Source organism: Sorex araneus, chromosome X, assembly GCF_027595985.1.
Source record: "Sorex araneus isolate mSorAra2 chromosome X, mSorAra2.pri, whole genome shotgun sequence".
In the NCBI taxonomy this organism is placed as follows: Eukaryota; Metazoa; Chordata; class Mammalia; order Eulipotyphla; family Soricidae; genus Sorex; species Sorex araneus.
In genome coordinates this window covers 97,523,384-97,540,067 of record NC_073313.1, presented here as the reverse complement: position 1 = coordinate 97,540,067, position 16,684 = coordinate 97,523,384, and positions in this window count along the sequence as shown.

Sequence of the window (16,684 nt, the reverse complement as noted above, 5' to 3'; positions counted from 1 at the left end):
GTAGGACTTTCTTTAGTGACGTAGCCTGTAGGTGATCCTGGGAGGGGAGGTGTTCCCGGCGCGCCTTCCGCCCAGAGATGAACCAAGAGCCGCGGCACGAGAAGCAGAGCCTCCCGCCTACTGACTGTGATCCTGAGGTCTCCTAACCCATTTTGGCACCAGAGCAGATTCTTGCAGCCATCCATTTTGACTGTGAACTGAGCTAAAATATTAGAAACCCAAAACCGCGCGGCCGCAATTGCGGCCGCGCGGACTCAAAGTCTTCACTTTTACCAAGGAAGAGAAATTATTAGATGATGCTTATTCAGCAGGCCTGATTGTTGGGGAAAATTTCCAATCAACAATAGTGAGTTCTGTATGGAAATATGAAATGTACTCAATATATAGAGATAATAATGGGAATATCATCAGCTACTTAGATGGGGGTGGGTTGGGAGGGGGGTGTATTAGGGTTCTTGGTGGTGGAACGGGTGCACTGGTGAAGGGATGGTGGTTTAATCAGTATTTTACTGTGACTTAAACCTGAAAGCTTTGTATTTTTTTTGTTTTCACGGTGGTTCAATAAAATATTTCTTTAATAAAAAAAAAAAACAAAAGCAGTAACAACAAGTATAGTAATGGAAACATTACTGGTGCCCGCTCGAGCAAATCGATGAACAATGGGATGACAGTGCTACTTACCAAATATATATGTGTAAATACATTTATTTGCACACACATGTACACACACACACACACACACACACATATATATATATATATATATATATATATATATATATTGTTCCTATTTCTAGAGGACTGGAGTGATAGCACAGCAGGTAGGGTGTTTGCTTTGCACGCGGCTAACCTGGGTTCGATTTCTCTGTCCCTCTCAGAGAGCTCGGCAAGCTACTGAGAGTATCTCACCCGCATGGCAAAGCCTTGCAAGCTACCCGTGGCATATTTGATATGCCAAAAACAGTAACAACAAGTCTTGTAATGGAGACATTACTGGTGCCCGCTTGAGCAAATCGATGAACAACGGGACGACAGTGCTACAGTGCTACAGTGCTGTATAGTTTATGTCCACAACTGATTAATCACCTATTGGACTTTTGTATATATTCCCTTCTTTTTAATAGAACTTACACTAAAAGCTTAAAATATTTACGTGCATATCTAGATGGTGACACTCATTTTTCTACCAGCGAAAAGCAAACTGATTTCTTAGCCTTAGTACTTTTTTCAAGGCCTTGGAGGTTGGGTCACTCTCAGCAATGCTCAGGGCTTTCAACTGACTCTACTCTAGGGTTAGAAGCAGGGGGCTGCATGCAAACACCTTAACACCTTTACTATTTCTCTGGCTTGCAGACTCCTTTTCTTTATTTTTTTTATCTCTAACCTATACTTTTGAACTGAGCCACTGACACATGAGATACTGAAGTTGTCTATTCAATGTCTTCCTTCAAATGACTCAATTATATCACCTTCAAATGAAACATACTTCCTCAGAAACCTGCTTTACTTCTTAATATTTTTTTTAGTAAATGACCAGCTACTTCCGAATATACACTAATCAGTCTCATTGATTTCCTAGACTATTATAATTACCTCTTAAGTGGTTTTGTTTCCACTTGCATTCCTCTTCAAACATTCTATACCTAGCAGTCAAAAAATGCGTTCTAAATTACAAAGTGTATCAAATCACAGTCCTGCTTAAATATCTTTTATGAGCTTTTGCTGTTAGAATAAATCATCTCAAAATAGTCTTTAAGTCTGTTTCTCTTCTACTCTACACTTTTTTCTCTTCCCACATCCTGTCCACTGCCAATGACATGTCGCCTTTGATATATATCTGACTTCGATATATATCTTTACCTCTAGTACCATTGCCACATTTAAGCCACTATTTTTCCTTGCATGGGTTTAGTCAAGATGTCCGCTTTAGAATTAGGTAATGGAGGTTGAGTTGTGAGTCCAATGTGCTGGGAAAGGGTAAAATAACTGCGGCTGTTGAGCAGCCACTGCCCTGGAGGCCATGCCCAGCACGCTGCCATACCTGTCGGTGGGAGGGGCCACTTACCTTCCTGCTGCTGCCATCTAATTTCCTCTTACGCAATCCTGAGGTTTCCGAGGGGCACCTTTTGGTGGCGCTCTGAGGGCGACTCTGCTGGGGCTGGGGTCTTTCAAGGTCCAGGGGTCGGGGGGCTGGGCCACCACAACCATCATTTTCTTAGTGATCCCTTCCCTATTCCAGCTGTCCTCTCCCCGCTCGCTCATGAGGCAGGCTTCTAATTATGATGCAATCTTCCTTACTCTTTTATCTACTGTCCTTCGGTGTCGGTCCCATGTTATGTTATTTTATACTCCACAAATGAGTGCAGTCCCTCTATATCTGTCCCTCTCCTTCTGACTCATTTCACGTAGCATGATACTCTCCATATCTATCCACTTATAAGCAAATTTCATCACTTCATCTCTGCATAGTATTCCATTGTGTAAATGTATCAAAGTTTCTTTAACCAGTCTGTTCTCAGGAACTTGGGTCGTTTTCAGATTTTGGCTATCGCGAACAGTTCTGCAATGAACATATATGTACAGATGTCATTTCTACTGTGCTTTTTTGCAGCCTCAGGATATATTCCCAGAAGTAATATTGTGGGGTCCTATGGAAGCTCAATTTCTAGTTTTTGAAGGACTGTCTATATTGTTTTCCGTAAAGGCTGGAGAAGTCGCCATTCCCACCAACAGTGAAGGAGCGTCCCTTTTCCCCCACATCCATGTCAGCACTGGTTGCTTTTGTTCTTTTGAATGTGTGCCAGTCTCTGTGGTGTAAGATGATATCTCATTGTTGTTTTGATTTACATCTCCCTGATGACTAGCAATGTGGAGCATTTTTTCATGTGCCTTTTAGCCATTTGTATTTCTTTTTTGAGGAAGCTTCTGTTCATTTCTTCTCCCTATTTTTGATGGAGTTGGAGATTTTTTTCTTATATAATTCTACTATATTTTGTATATCCTGGATATTAATCCCTTATCAGAAGGGCATTGGGTAAATGTCCTTTCTCATTCTGTGGGCTCTCTCTGCATTTCTGTTACTGTTTCTTTTGAAGTGCAGAAGCTTCTTAGTTTGATGTAGTCCCATTTTTTTAATGTTTGTTTCCACTTGCTTGGTAAATGGTGTTTCATCCTTAGAGATGCTTTTAGCTTCAATGTCATGGAGGTTTCTGCCTACATTTTCCTCTATGTGCCTTATGGATTCATGTCTGATATTGAGGTCTTTAATCTACTTTGACCTGACTTTTGTGCCTGGCACTAGACAGAGGTCGGAGTTCATTTTTCTTTTGCAGGTAGTTATCCAGTTTCTCCATCACCACTTGTTGAAGAGACTTTCCTTGTTCTACTTCACTTTTCTTGCTCTTTTTTCAAAGATTAAGTGGTCAGAGCATCTCTGAATTCTTTATCAGAGAGATCATATTTGTGGGTAACCCTTGTTGATGCTTCTGGACTCTTTTCTTCATCCTCTCCTCATGGTGCGGATTTTCGCTGTTTCTTCATGTTGTTGTGGTAGTATGTGGGTGGGACCTTCCAGTTCTCTATCAGTATCCCCTCTTGTGAGAAAGTATTCTGGATAAGCTCAGCTGATTTTGGTCACCTTTTTTCCTTCTGGATTACTACTTTTGTCTTACGTGCTTCTCTGTGACTTATGTGAGGCTGCTAGTAGAGCTTCAGAGAATCTTTTCTCTTGTATTAGGCTTGTGCAGTTTCTTGTTGTCAGTGGTGTTTTGGTGAGATTAGAATGGGCTAGTGGACTACTGGCCTAATATTTTTGAGATAGCCAGAATGTTCTCCAAATTATTAGGTAATGGGGATTGAGATGTGAGTTCTAGAGTGCTGCGAAAGGGGAGAAAGAGCTTCTGGCCGTCACTTCCAAGTGCCACACTTCCTGCCACGGAGGCCATGCCCACTTAGCATTGTAGGTCCTGAGGGTTGCTGAGAGCTGCTGCTGTTGGGGATCCACCGTGGGGTGCATGTGGGGACTGGGTTCACTGGTGGACACTTCTGCAAACCTGGTAGATGAAGCCGGTGGGGCTGGAGGTGAGCTGCCGCCGCCTGCCCAAGGGATGCTGAGGGATGTTGCGTCCAGGATCCATCTTGGGGTGCACTGATACTGGCTTCACCTGCAGGGACTTCCACAAACCTCTGTTTGTTTTTTTTTTACCCATACGCACTTGGTGCATGTTTCTCGTACCCATAACTTGCCCCGTGCTGTACCTTCAGCATGAAATATTATTTGTTCTTTGTATAATTCACATTTAGTAATCTTTCAAATGTTTCTTATTTTGGGAACCTTATCAGGTTCATTCCATCTCCATATTTTACCCTTATGTATCCAGCACTATGTATGATTATTTCATCCCTGGATTTTTCATGCTCTTCCATAACTATGTTTAGTGATCCATCTTCCTGATGGAGTATGTTCTCCCTGAGGGCAGACACCATGTCTTTGTTTGCTTCTGGTATCTGGCAGTCTTTGGCTCATAGAGTAACCACTTACTATTTGTTGAGTATGTGCATGTATAATAATGATTAATAGCACAATAAAACTTCCATACCAGAGAAGTAATATCTTTTGTGATGGGCATAGGGTAAGACAATGTATTCATACTTTCCACTTGACATGCATGACTGAAGTCTCTCCACAGTTCACCATTTGGGAAACAATAGGACAAGAATAGATGGCTTTGCTGTGCTGTGAAGTGCATGAAAAGAGGGCCTAAACATGCAACTCCTACTGATGTTTCACACTGCAGAAGAATATTACTGTCACAGCAATTCATTTGGGATAAATGCTATCTCCATATGGTTATTTCTGAAATGTACATATATTATCTGAGAGAAGTAAACCACTAAATGATCACTTCCACCTTCCGATATATCTGGAAATTAGATAAAATATATGGAATAGATCATGGTTGGGTGGCAGTGGGGGAGATATGGTAGACAGAATTTTCATTGTTTGTGATTATGCATCTAATAATTTGATTGATGTCTGTCTCCTGTGTCTCTGCTGCTTAACTCAGAACCCAGCATAATGTTCTACAATAAGCAGTCAATAATACTTTACAACTGATTCTGTGCTCATATGTAGTTTGTAATATTTGTAGTCTTTATATAATTGACTTTCATTTTATTTGTTTGCATGATAACTGCTTTTTTGTAGTCTCCTTAGAACTTAGGGTCATTAAAACTGTGGGTTCAGCCTGCCCATCTTGGTCTAGCATAGCCCAGCACAGCATGAAAACTGATCACTACAGGCAGAATATGTATCACAAAGTAGAACCCTAAGTTGTTTTAGTTTCCATGAACTTGGCAATGTGTGTGTAAAAGCTTATCTTAAGTCCCTTTAGTACTTAAGAAACCCAGGTATACCTAATAATCCTTTATGTTCTGAACTTCAAATAATCTTGATTAGTTCTTCCCAGTCTTCCTTCTACATGTATATGTGATTAGATTTTACTTCCTGAATGCTCAGATTCTACTTATAATTATCTATATCACACATTAGGATTATAATTCTCAATTAAGAGCAGCATTTCTCATCTTTGGTCACTTGTCCTCCTGTCAGCACCTGATATATTCCAAGTCTCAGTATATTGCAGGTGAAATTGTGAAAATCTTGTTAGGGAGCACACCATGAGACTACGTGGCTAATCAGTATGACAGGGAGGCTATAGGAAGGAACAAAACAAGGTTGGAAGGAGGCCATGGCTAGAAAAGGGTTGAGGAACATTGGTCTAGTATATGATCTACTCATTGTCAGGTACTTTGATTTGTTTTACTTTGCTTTGGACCTATACCCAGCAGTGTTCAAAGCTTACTTCTGACAGTGCTGGGTGGATCACATAGGGTGCCAGGAATTGAAACTTGCTTGACTGCATACAAGGCAGCATATAAGGCAAATGCCTTTCTCTTCAAAGTACTTTTTCCTTGTCTTGTTCATGCTATATTTCTGATATATGAGATATAATTTGGAACAGAGTAGTTTTTTCAGTATATTCCCATTGAATTAACGAGTGAATGCAAGAATGGTACAACACTTTTAGCAGGCTTGCCTGCTCTTTGGTGTTGTTGATCTTGTACAGTAATAGCTATTTATATTTGAATATTTTTGTGCAAAACCTTATGCCAAGTATTTTTTCTTAATTAATATGTTATTCATGTTATGAAACCAGCAATATAACCACAATTTTACAGATTATTGAACTTTAGCTCAGAGAGGTTAGCAACAGGATTTAGATAAAATACATCCTCATTGTTGATTCCAGAACCCTCAAAATTTCAGTTTTATCATAAGAAGGAGCAATGCACAGGTAGCAGTAGAGCAGCAAATATGGAGGTGGATGGTTACAGAGGTGCTCTGGGGACTAAAGATAGATTATCCCCTGGTATATTTTCCAGGTACCAGCTCTGTTGCCATTTGAATCTGAAGGCATGCTACAATCAGAAGAGTAAGCTGTCATCTGAGAAATCTGTGACTCCATAAGCATGAAAGTAGAGGACACTGAATATGTATGGGTATCAATCATCTATGCTAGGTGGTGGCTTGCTAATCTTTGTTCCTTCTCTGTGCGGGCTGCTCAGCGTGCTGTGAGTTATGACTCTCTAAAAAATTTTTGGTCTTTGGGCTACACCTGGTGATATACAGGGGCTACTCCTGGTGCTTCACTCAGGAATTACTCCTAGCAGTGCTTGGGTAATCATATGGGATACCAGAGATTGAACCCAGGTAGGCAGTGAGCAAGTCAATCACCATACCTGCCTTACTATATCTCTCTGGCCCTTCATATGACTTTTGTAAAATGTAGAGAAATTGTTTTACTTAAGAAAATTTGAGGATACAGAAGCACAGATTAAAGGAGAGGGAGTGAAGGATGGTGTTAGGAAGAGAGACAGAAAGAGAGACAGACACAGAGAGAAGAGATTCTCCAGAGGAAGAACATCATTTTATTGGATTTCAAGCTGAAGGAAATGTCTGTTTGGTTCCTCAAGATAAAACATCTCAGCTTAATTCATATATAACATTTGTTTTTTCTACCCCACTTTCTCCTCTCTCTCAACAATAAATATTTTGAAAATTGGTGGGTAATAATATATTCTTTTTGACTTTCATGCAGCAGACATTATGGGTTGCCTGTAAGCTTAAAAATACTCTAGCTTCTTGCTTTTGATCCAGAACATGCTGTGGCCTCATCTGGGTATGATATTTTTCAAGAAAGATTGAGCCAGCCTACTCTGAGCGGCAATTACAAGCAGTGCTTACTCTAGTGGGAAGGTAGTGACCTTTGATCCCAGAAATATCCTGAGCAGTCAGATCAATCACTAGGAATAGTGATGAGCCTTTCAGGTCATGAATGTGCTTTTCAAAGATCAATGGACATTTACCATTTTCAAAGGAGCCACTGAGGAGTAAAACAGTTGAAATTATAGAGGAACAGGCATATGGCATTAAAAATAACCCTGCCTTCCTGAAAAGGATGTAGTTACTTGGTAGCAGGTGATTAATGCTATTCTTTGCATGCATCAATAGATTCCTCATTAGTTACCAAGCTGTGGTGGAAGGAGGCTTGGAGACGTGGGTAAGGAGGAGAGGCGAACTACAAGTGAAACAACGTACAGTGGTGGAGGATCTGTAGAACTTTGGTGGTGGGGTGCAGTAACTTTGTCCAACTAAAGCATAAACTATTAAAACCATGTTACATAAACTATAAGAAAGTAAAAAAAACCTGTAAAATCAAATGTAAAAAATCTAATTATACCCAACATATTCCTTGTTATTGATCAGACTGGTTACTTTATATTCAACCTACTCATTCTTGCCTTTGTTTCTTTGTTGATTTCTTTGCCTGGATTACCTTTCCTATTTCTAAGTGTTTGCTTTTTTGCCTTTTTCCTCCATTTGCTTCCTTTATTTCCTCTACGACCTCCTTTACTTTTCCTATTTTCTTCATATCCCTCCTCTGAATGACCACAGAAAAGCAATGAGATACAAATAATGCTTGTAATCGATAATTACTTGAAGATTCTCCATATAGTTTCTATATACACTAAATAGAAGTTACCTGAAAAATATTTCTTCTGAAAACACATATTTTTTGTTTACAATTTCATGCAATGTAGCTCTAAGGGACTCCTTAAAATTTTTCCACCAACAACAAAAAGGAATATTCCAGAATAAGAAATAAAAGAAAAATTTATGCAGTGGAAGTTAATGTATACTTTCTAACTGTATTTGATATGAAAAAACAGTAACACCAAGTCTCACAATGGAGACGTTACTGGTCCCACTTGAGCAAATCGATGACCAACGGGACGACACTGCTACAGTGCTATGCATAAAAACTTTCCTTCCTATAGAAATTGACAAGTACTGTGCTATGATATTTAATCTTCATTATTTTGATTAATCCTTGTACGAGTCCAACAAAGAATACATTGGTATCTTTATTTTAGAACAGATTTTCACAAACAGAAATGAACCCCCACATACTGCCAAGGGAATATCCATGTGAAACACAAAGAGGATTGGGTGTAAAAGGAACTTGGGACAATGGAAGAGTTTTTTTGACACTCTGGTAGTAAGTGATATAAATCTAAGACTTAAATATACACTCTTACAAGTTATCCTTCATTTATTTCATGTGAAAAAAATTAGCTTTCAACTCTAAACTTAAACTTTCTTTTATGTACTAGCTGAGCCTTTAGTAAAATACATAAGCTACACAATTTAACTTGAAGAGTGAAGCTAAATTGTCTTTCTGAAGTTGGATATTCCAGACAAAACTCTGTATAAAAATTTAAAGCAACCCAAATAAATACTTTCTATGATATGTGTGCTTTTAAAAGCATTGAGTTGAGTTATAAGAAAGATGATAATTTGGTTTATGCATTCATTGTTGTGCAAATCAGCCGCGTGACATCTAATAGCATTGTTCTCCTTCTTGGAGAACCTGACAAGCTACCAAGAGTCTATGCCCGCACAGGAGAGCCTTGCAAGCTCCGCATGGCATATTCATATCCCAAATACAGTAAAAGATATATACATAACTCTTGGAGAGCCAGGCAAGCTACCGAGAGTATCCCACCCTCACGGCAGAGCCTGGCAAGCTACCCGTGGCATATTCAATATGCCAAAACCAGTAACGATAGTTATCATTCACCTGACCCTGAAAGAGCCTCCAATCGTTGGGAAAGACGAGTAAGGAGAGGCTGCTAAAATCTCGTGGCTGAGTGTAATAGAGACGTTACTGCTGCCTGCTCGAGTAAATCGACGAAAAACAGGATGACAGTGATACAGTGATACAGTGCATTCACTGACTGATGGTGTAGCCACAGGTCTCACACAAAAGCATATTGACTGTGCTGACTGAGTCATCTTATTAACCAATCATAGAGTGTATACAACAGAACCTATATAATGAAAATTGCTAATATGGAAAATATTCTATTAATGTTCAATTCTTACGAGATAGAGGTTGATATAAAACTCATTTTTCTTTTATATGGTATTCACTTGGCAAGATTATATTAGATATTAGCTTTAAGGTTTTTTTCCTTCTCTGCAATTACTGGTGACTTATTTAAGAAGATATAACCCCATCACTGTATCACTGTCATCCTGTTGTTCATCAATTTACTCGAGCAGGCGCCAGTAATGTTCTCCATTCGCCCCAGTCCTGAGATTTTTAGCAGTCTCTCCTTACTCGTCTTTCCCAATGATTAGGGTCTCTTTTCAGGGTCAGGGGAATGATACTGTTATTGCTACTGTATTTGGCATATCGAATACGCCAGGGGGAGCTTGCCAGGCTCTTCCTTGCGGGCGGGATACTCTAGTAGCTTGCCAGGCTTTCCAAGAGGTATATATATATACCTCTACACACATATATGTATATGTGTGTGTGTATATATATATATTCCCTTTATGATGATGTAGTCCAGGAATATGTTCACTCATGCGTGAGGCTCGACTTAAGCATGTGGGAAGCGGCCTGAAACATAGCTGCAGTGAGGTAGTAGAGGTCGGCTGCCAGAGCTGGGTCCCTTGGGGCAGAGAAGGCTCTCACCTGCCCCCATAATATGTTAAAATTTGTGGGTAGTTATGAGCAATATGAAATTACAAAGGTTTCTAATTGATCAAGGTTGGGTTTATAAATTTTATTCTAATATATGTATAAAATAAAATATAAATATATATTTATTATTATGTCTATTAGGAGATGAAAGTTATAAAAATTTTAAGCTACCCATAAATATATTGAGTTTTGGTATTAAAGTGTGATTTGATAAAATATTTTAGAAATTAAACCATCACTTTTTATAACCTGACATTTTTCTCTTGAAGTTTTTCTGTGTTTTGTTTGAATAAAGTGGCAGTTAGTTATTGCCTATTAACCATTATCTTTTCTCCCTACTTTTAATATTTTGGGTCATTTCTTTGTTATTGATATCTGTCTTGTACATTGTAGAGTATCTACTATTATTCCTGGATTCCATCCTCTAGACATAAGCTGCATTCTATTCTCCCATTTTCAGTGAAACGCACAAAAGACTCCAGACATTGAGTCATAAATGTCTCCTGAGAAGAAAAACTTTCTCTAGTTGGGAATTCCTGCTCTGTATAGACTTGCATATTAAAACTAATTACACATTAGAATACTTTTAGTAAAATTTATCTTGTGTTTGTGCCCAGGAAGAGAATTTTGCATATGTACCTATATCAGTTCTGTACCATCATGCTATCATTGTTCCATTTTAGGGACTGAGAAATGGACTGGAAATGAATAAGTGGCTAAGCAATTTATTACAGTAGTTGTAGAGCCAGGATGACTGACATTAGAAGCTACCCTCTGAATCACTATATTATGCTTTATAGGATAAAATAGCCAGATATTTTAGGAGAAATACTATGTTATCTCCTAGTTCTACATTTACCATTCAGATGGATATTGTGCATGGCCAACTGTGGGCCTACAATTGCGGAGAAATTCATGTTATATGTAGAGTGTTAGGCCTATTCTTGGTCAACAAAAGTTTTTTATTGTAACCATGACAATTTTGCTATTGGACAGACCAAATATAGTGTATATGCAGGCAATACCAACCTTATTCTGATTCTAGGGTTAAACACTGTTGGTAGATTTTACTTAAGTAGTTCCACAAAAAATATAATTTTAGCTGAGTTTGGTAGATTCACATTGTCCAGAACTTGATTACCTCGTCTGAAGTGTTTGGGTGGATTCAAAATTCTAGTGTACTTTTGGAGATAAGTTATGCAAAACTTCAAGCCTGAACTTTGGATAGTTTACATATGAAGGAGTGACTGAGAAACAAACAACAAATGAAAATGATGGCTCTTAGAAGAACAATAGGTAACCTTTACAGTCATCTGCTTTTGATATCTTATTTTTGATATTGGGTTTGATTATTCCTTTGCAGATAGCATAGTACAAATCATTGATAAGCTGGTTTAAAGTAGAGGTTACTCAAATTATTTGACTCAATAAGCCCTTTTAAGAAAAAAAATTTGCATAGTGTTACCCCTGAAAAACCTTCTTTAGGCAAATAAATAGAATGCTCTAATAGCACTGGAGGTCATTACATCTTCACGAATAGTCCACCACCTGGGGCAGGGGACAGTATTACTCACTTTGAGAAACACTAGTATAAAGGAATACTAATTTGTAAGGCCTATATTTAAGCTAGTTCATGTTTAATTAATTACATTTCTCCATTCACTCACTATTAAGAGTCATTTTAGTATAACGAGTACTACAACTGACTCTCAGATCAAATTCTACCTATGACAATCATAATTCTGAGAAAATTTATCCTTCTTAATCTTCAATTTTTATTTATAAAATGTAAGTGTTTAAATAGTAATTACTTCAACATGTTTGCTTCAATGATTACTTCAAATAATGTGGATAAAGTATGTAGATGTAGTACATACTCATAGGAATTCGATACAAATAATATCTACCCATTATGTCACTGTTACCTGGGGAGAGAAGATTAGGTCATAAATAAGTACAACACAATGAAGATGGTCATATGTCATGACTGGAGGAAAGAAAATAAAAATTACTGTGGTAGTTCTGAAGAGCATAAAAGTCCTGAATGAAGAAGCAAAAAAATGATGAAGAAAAGTACAGATAAAAATGAACCTTAAAAAAAAGATGGAATTAAGACTTGAATTTGTCACTGTCACTGTCATCCCATTGCTCATCGATTTGCTCGAGCAGGCACCAGTAACGTCTCCACTGTGAGACTTCTTGTTACTGTTTTTGGCATATTGAATATGCCATGGTTAGCTTGCCAGGCTCTGTTGTGCAGGCGAGATACTCTCGGTAGCTTGCCAGGCTTTCCGAGAGGGACGGAGGAATCAAACCCGAGTTGAAGCATGTGCAAGGCAAACGCCCTACCCGCTGTGTTATTGCTCCAGTCCAAAACTTGAAGTTGTAAGGATATTATTTTTATTGTTAGTTATAAATGCCTACTGGAATTTGTCTGCAAATGATGACTAATTATTTTTTTTCATTACCTTAGCAATAGGCAAAGGAAATCCAAATTCCCAGTCTATTGGTATGTGCCCCTTCATTGTCCAAGGAGAATATATTTTTCTGCTTCAATTATTGAAGCACTAAGTTCAAGGTAATGACCTTGACAGTATTAAATTAGATTCAAGTCCATGAATTCTCAAAGTAGTCAAGGACCATGTATAATTTTTGTTAGTGGCCAACCAGGGTTCAATTCCTCTGCCCCTCTCGGAGAGTCCAGCAAGCTACCGAGAGTATCTCGCCCGCACGGCAGAGCCTGACAAGCTATCCATGGCGTATTCGATATGCCAAAAACAGTAACAAGTCTCACAATGGAGATGTTACTGATGCCCGCTCAAGCAAATTGATGAGCAATGGGATGACAGTGACAGTATCTACTCTAACCCAGTATTGTGGTTACTCTGGGAATGCCAAAGTCTGTCATTCATTAAATTTCACAATGTAAAATATGGTATAAACTAGTTTTATAAAATAATATGATTCAAAGTGGCCTGAAAAACTCTCAAAGGAAATTAGGGTACTATTTAGAAAGAAAGATTAATGCAATATCTTTCATTAGCTCAAGAAAGGACTTGAGCTGATTTTAGATTAACATGGAAGGGTTGGGAAAAGACAGTAGTTAAATTTGGGAATTTTTTGAACAAAGTTGGTAATTTATTAATGAATAAATGAAGTACGTAAATTAAAATTAAATTGATGTCTGCACCTCAAATGAGGGATATTTACAGAGTTGTATTTGAGTCTCTTTTATCCTAATACCCCCACCCCATATGATTTTAAACTGTGCATAAGTGGGTACTTGTTCAGACTTGCTCTTACTGATGATTTCTATAATCCAGAAACTATGCATTCAGGGGCTAAACAAATGTCATGTCATTGACAGGAATGATTCTCCATTTCTAGACATTTTGAGAAAATGAATCTTATTGGCTCATTTCAAAAAAGGGTCTTTCAAAGTCAGCACATTCTGACATTCTTCACCCTACTCCCCCTTCAGTGTGTGAACCCTACTGATTTCTTAGGAGGATGCACTGGTTGTCATGGTAAAAACTACTCTAATTGGCTTCCTCTAGTTGATGTTCTGTCAAGCTCACTGCCCCACTGAGGATTTGGAATAGAGCACTTAACTTTTTACTTCTCAGAGAACATGTTCCCAGCTAGTCAGCTGCCTCAGCAGAAAATGGAAGGTATTTGAACTGTCCAATACGTTATCCAAATATTTCACCCTTCATGGGGCCAGACATGCACAGCTTCACTTTCATTTGGTCTCCTCTTTCCACAGAGAATGCTGATGGAAACTCAGCTGGAGATTTTTAACTGCTTTAAGTGGATTTGGGGAATTTATAAAGAATGAAAGCATGTGGGCAGACCATTAATTTCAGAAAGAAGACCTGAGTCCAGGTCAGGAATGGTTTGAAGCAAACTGAAATAGAGCCATTTTATTTTTTGTCTTGCCCTGTTTTCCATGCTGCTAGAAGGAACACAGGAAGGAAAAAAGGAAGGCAAGCAAACCTTACACCTCTTTCAAAGGTGTGGTCTTAACTTCAACCCCATTCTTAATTTCCCTTTTGCAATTTTTCAAATCTAGATGTAGCATTTGTTATCATTTTTTCCAGAGAATTCTCTTTGCTTGGGAACTTTTAAGAATATCTGAGCTTTGATTTTCATGATTCTGAATGATTCCTTTTGGGGATAGGATAGGATGGGTCATGTCTAATAGTATTCAGGTTCTATTCCTGTTTCCATGCTCAGGAGTGACCCCTGGAAGTACGCAGGGCACTGTATGTGAGGCCAGGGATTCAAACTCTGAAATGGTAGGAAGCAACGCAAGGATCTTAACCCCTGTACTATCCTGGGCTCCAAGATAGTACATCTCTTAAATAGCTTGTAATTTAAAATTACCTCTGCTGGAGCCGGTGGATGTGGAACAAGCGGGAACCAGAGACAGCTTTAGGAATTGGGGTTCCAGCAAGTGCCTGCACCCATGTATGGAGACTGTGAATTAAGCCTTTGCCCCACGCCGGCTAACGGAGGAAATATGTAATTTCTGGCAGAATTTTCCCAGGACTTTATACAGAAATCCAAAACCGCGCGGACGCGGCCGCGTCCGCGCGACTTAACATTTATAATTGTCATCAATGTGAAAGGGTTCCATTTGAACAGGTCAGACTTGGGGGGGAAACTCCAAATAATAACAGTAAGTTTTTGTTGAAATATTGAAGGTTCTTAATGTAACAGCCACCTCTGGACTATGAGCTAAGCAAAAGCCCCACGCTGGCCAACGTGGCGTGGAGTACACCATACTATGAGGCGCAGGAAGGGGGATGAGGGGGGAAAATTAAAAAAAAAAATGGAAAAGGAAAAAGAGAAAAAAAAAAGAGAGAGAGAGAGTTATGTCAACTATAGTGAGTTTTGTGTTGAATTATGGAATGTAATCAAGGTAAAGAAAAAATGAAGTGAAATTCATTAGTTATACAGTAGGGGGTAGGGGGTGGGGGCGGGGGGTAAACTGGGGTTTCTGGTGGTGGAATTTGGGCACTGGTGAAGGGATGGGTGTTTGAATATTGTATAACTGACATATAAACCTGAGAACTTTGTAACTTTCCACATGGTGATTTAATAAAAATTAAAAAAAAAATAAAAAAAAATAAAATTAGATGCAAAAAAAAAATTACCTCTGCTGGTCATTGGGTTCATTTGTTATGCTTTATATGAAATAACAATAAATAAGTATCATTATATATCTACTGGTTTAGTTTTTTCTACATTCTTGGTAGTTGTGACTAATTGAGAAATCCTGAATATCCCCCGTAGTTCTAGGATTCAGTTTTTCCCACTGGAAAAATGAGATTTGTGAGTTAATTCATATTTTTTTTTGTTTGAGCTCATGCTTATGTAGCCTCTCAGGCGTTTCTGAAGTCCTTCTTGTATCTTTTGGAGCATGTACAGTGATGCAGCAAACTTACATCAAGACTCTTCATCTCATCTATGTATTAAACATACTTTAAACTGTCAATAACCCTCTATACCTCAGTAAAAATGGATGTAAGAGGAGTGTGGGTTTTCTTTCGGAACAAAGAGGGAAACAAAGAATCCAATGTGTTTTTGAAGCTAGAAAACAACTTGCCCTGTGAACAAGTTTGCCTCAGGCTAGTAGTGGGGATAATAATGATAATTATCATCATCTGGAAGTGGGGCCCAATTAAGTGCCTAATTAGGCATGATGCTGTATTTAGAGAACTTCATAGACCTATTCAGTTCTACACTGAGCTTAAGACAGATATACTATTTCAGAGACTGAGTTTTTGGGCAGAAGTGTTTAGTCAGCTGGTACAAATATATATGGTGCACACCACATACAGGCAAAAGATCAATTTCTTGGGGGGAATATGAAGAAATAAGATTAAAAAGTATGAAGCAAAATATTACTGAAATATTATATATCATTAGTCCTTATGTATTTAGAAATATTTGAGCTCTTCTACTTCAAAAGTATTGTCACCGATTTAATGATGGTAAAGAAAACCCTTACTAGCCATCAGGAACTTTGTCCAAACTAATAGAAATCACTGTCTGTTCTTGGAAATGGAGATAAAGAAGGTGATGAATGGATGGGAAGTAACAGCCAAACATTCCCTATAAAATGGTTAGGGCAACTTTATAAATGAAAAGAGTATAAAAATAAGATTAATTGAATTCTTATTAAGTTTCGAGTGCTATATAAAGAGCCCTCTATCAATTCTCATTTAATCTGAACAACCACTACATAGATTAGAAAATGAAGAATTGTACAAAGAAGGTGACCAAAATACAGCTACATGGATTAACGCCCCCATACACCCACACTTTACTAAGTTGATTTATTTAATCACTGTGCACTCTACAAATACATAAATGGCAGTTAGTTGAGAACTCCATTTAATTGGATTTTTGTTAATTGTAGTTTAGCTCTTTCAGAGGGAGCTTACAGATGACTCAGCTCAAGCACAAATTGACTCACACTGTCCAGCAAATAATCACTCCCCACAGAGCTTATTGCCGGAGATTGAGGAGGCTAATATTTATACACCAAAGAAACTTGATTT